Source organism: Cupressus sempervirens, chromosome 6, assembly GCF_028749045.1.
Source record: "Cupressus sempervirens isolate cs-2001-9-10 chromosome 6, ASM2874904v1, whole genome shotgun sequence".
NCBI classification, from domain to species: Eukaryota; Viridiplantae; Streptophyta; class Pinopsida; order Cupressales; family Cupressaceae; genus Cupressus; species Cupressus sempervirens.
Genome location: NC_143123.1, coordinates 2,005,104 through 2,009,167, shown reverse-complemented (window position 1 = coordinate 2,009,167; position 4,064 = coordinate 2,005,104).

Below are 4,064 nucleotides of genomic sequence, written 5' to 3'. Positions count from 1 at the left end.
TTTGTCTTTCCACTATGCATAAAAATATGTGGCATCATGTGGGTTTTGTAGGTCCTACATCGTAAATAGAGTCAATAGTGTCAAGATCAGTAGAGGTGTCAAAAGCCAATGCTCAGTGGCATGCACAATTAGAATAGTAGATTAGAACATGTTTTCAAATTTTATTTTAGAACACATTAATCATTTGATACTTGTGCTTCAATCTTTTTATTAAAGGCTCATTGTAAATTTAGATTATCATGAAGATCCAGTTCTAGATTCATCATCCAACCCTAGTCTAAAATTGGACCCAAGTTCAACTCTGTAGAGGCATGTCGAAATGGTAACAATAAATTCAAAGAAATGATAAGTATATTTCGAAAGCAACCTGTGTGATCAACAATGTACAAATTCATACACTCAAGCTTAAAGCCCATTAGTGTGTCATACGTAGATTAAGAATCAAGCATGTCCAAGAAAGAATGGCGTACCTTTTGCCACCTAATATAATAGCAAAATATATCACATCCCAAGAGAAAGTAACTGCAAAAGCTTTCAATAAAATAACACACCTTTGAGAGGAGAAGGGGACTCAGAAAGACCAAAAACTTCTAGCCGGTAAGAATGAAGGAAAACCCATTGACGTAACTAGAGCATAGGGACCATTCAAGAGAGCATTTAAATATGATGCTATAGAGATTGTTCATTAAACCATTGGGAGATGCCTCTATGAATTTTTTTTTGTCTTTCATGTTTGGTTAGTCACTGTGTCGGATAGTAAGATATGAGGAGAAAGATAATGAAGCTCTAAAATCATACACAAGAACAAGTAATAACTATAAGAGATATGGCCCCCTATTGTCAAAAAGAGGCTAAGCATATAGAAACATTGTTTTCTTCCATTAGCGTTGCATGTAAATGAATAGGGGTATGCATTGTTTCCTAAAATTTGAAGGATAAAAGGAATAAGGCATTAATTAATGTGATTCTAGTGTTCTTATCATTTATGCATCTATGGATGGAATTTTAAATACATTCCATGAAAGCACAAATCGTGACAAAATCCAAAAATAAAATACATTGATTAAACGGATGATTGATTGATCTTATTGTATGCACCCTGTTTGAAGATTGGACACAAATATCAATGTGATATGAAATTATCAGCAGTGGCGCTTGCATGTTGTCAAAGCACCAAAGCCACAAAGAGCCAAGCACAAGAAGAAAGCATCCATGGCCTTACCAGTATAATTTTCTCCAAATCTGTAGAAGAGAAGTCTCCAAGATGGCTGAGAACAAACATTGTTATCATAACACACTAAGAAAAGAATTAAGCTTGGGAAAAAAAAGTCAACTTTGACTATTTAACACTTTTGGTCTAAGAATTAAGTTTAGTGTGTGATGTTTAAGCCGTTCCCTAATTACTGAAAATTATCATATAAATGAGACCGAACGACATAAAGAGAGGTTGTAGAATGTAGGTTTTAACCACTTAAGCAAGAGCCCTCACCAATAGTTTCCTGCATGAGCAATGAAGGAATATAACTGATGCAATTAGCCTGCAATTATGAATTAACAAGGAGTAGAATTGATAGAATCCATCGCGTGGGTTCATCATTTCAACTTACGAGTGTCATCGGAATAATTTTATTGGGGCAAGGGCAAAAAATAATATCTGGATTTGCAAATGACAAGAAATATGATGGTATAATGCTACACTATTCACTTCAGTCTTTATTTTGAAAGAATATATGACAATCACAATTTCAAATTTCCTCACAGCCACATAATTGTAAAAGATCCTTAAATCTCTTATTTAAAAGCCTTTGCAAAAATCACTCTGAGCATCTAACATTTAGATTTTCTTCGTTGTTCCACAATACAGAGAAATACCTGGACATCAATGGAATCTGTTATAGAAAATTGTCAGTGCGATTGTCTGAAATTTAGATTTAAAGAAGAGAGCTTACAAATTCTGTTCAAAATGTTCATTTCAAAACTAACATCTCGGACCTGGAAATATTTACTTCTAATCTCTTTTCCAGAATACAAAGAAATATTTACAAACATCAATGAAGTCGAGTATAGAAAATTGTCTGTGCGATCATTAAATATTTAGATTTAAAGCAGAAGAGCTCTAAAGCAAAATCTGTTTAAGTCGTTTCCTTTGCAAATCCAAAAGGACCAAGTACTTAACATCTTCATTCTGTTAATCAAAATCTTACATAGAAATTTCAAATCAGTTCTAATTTTTTTACAATAGCTTTCTTGGCGAGTCATCTACTTATAACTAAGGTTTGAAGTCCACATCATCAATTATGGTGCCGCATCAGCATGCTTTTTGCCGAGTTATCCAAAACAACTCACATAAAAGGTGAAACCAATAGTCATGCATAAAGGGTACCCATAATTGCACAGCTAATGTGGCATCACATTATTGGTTAGATTTTACAACTAAAGATACATTTCATTCAATTTTGGGTAGTCACCATTGCACTAACAACTTTAGAGTCACAAGTATTAGTACAATGTTGTCAAAAAAAAAGGGCATCAAATTGATAAGTGTAGGTATCAAGTGAACAACTCCAATTACAACTATTGGAACATGTTCAAGTACTGGGTCCTCTCCCCTATATCTCTATCTAGATGTAAATTAGATTTTAAACATTGTCAATGATAATAATAAAAAATGTCACATAGTGGCTTGTATTTCTCATAAGTGTTGTAAGTTATAATAATTTAATTAGGTAGAATAGAAAAATCAAAATTTAACAATGTTTAATATAATTTAATTAATATATTAATATTTGATTATTATTTCATTTTTAGATGAAACTTTGCAACATTCATACATGTTTATATATGTGAAAAATTTAGTTTTATCTTAGTGTATTAGTATTTTATTTAAATTGATAAACTATTTAATATGTTTTATCTGTTGCATATTTTAGTTGTTATTATTAGCATCTCGTTAAAATAGCATCTCAAAACAATAGTATATGAATTCTGAAAATTTAATTAATATGATTAAATTAAATTAAATTTATTAAGGGACACATGTTAAAATATTGCCTAATAGTAGGGGTATTCAATCATGAAAATGCGCTCCTATAAGACCCCATATACATGAGCCAATTAAATTGAAGAAAAATAATATAATAGATCAAAAATAAAAATAAAAATACATAGATCTAATTGGTTGAAATTAAAAAGATTAATGTAGTTAAATTGAAGTGATTGCAATAGCTATGATAATAACATAAGTAGTGCATAACTTATTGTTGCATATGACAACAATTAAGCTGACTTGTAAAATAATGTAGTCACAAATATATAAATAATTGTATATGGATATGCGATTTTTTTTCAATTTAAAAAAAAATTAGAATTTATAAAGTCTTAATATATGAATTATTGATAAATTGAATGCTTAAAGTTTAAAAAAACAAGCAATGGTTGATTTTACTTAAACAAGAAGACAAAATGCATACACGACTCTAACGATCACATTATACAAATACACTTGCTATAAAATTAATATTTCAATATAGAAACATTTTTTAAAATAAAAAAATTAGAAAAATTGATATTAAAGGATATTTCTTTAAATGTTTTATTCCAAATTACACAAAAGAACTAGAGTTTTGTTAAAAGAAAAATACTAATATCGAAAAATAATCTATTAAAAATGTAATATGGAAGAACTTCGAAAAAAGGGCTCTTTTAAGACAAAACAAATTGAACTGCATACAATAATATTTGCCTAGGGCAAATACACTAATGAAAAATCAATTAAAAATACTTAACAAAAATGTACATCTAATATAAACTAATCCTGATTAATCTTGAAAACTGATGAATTGTGAAAGATTTAAATGAAGACTGATGAATTGTGAAAAATTTCATAGAAATTATAAATCTATAGTTAGAAAAAAAAAAAAATTTAAGAAACTCAAATATACATCTAGGCATAAATTAATCCAATTAATCCCTATAAATCTTGAAAAAGAAGACTGATGAATTGTTTCCAACAGATATTTGTAAAATGCTATTTCTTTATAAATGAAAAGAAAGTCTGTTTGCTT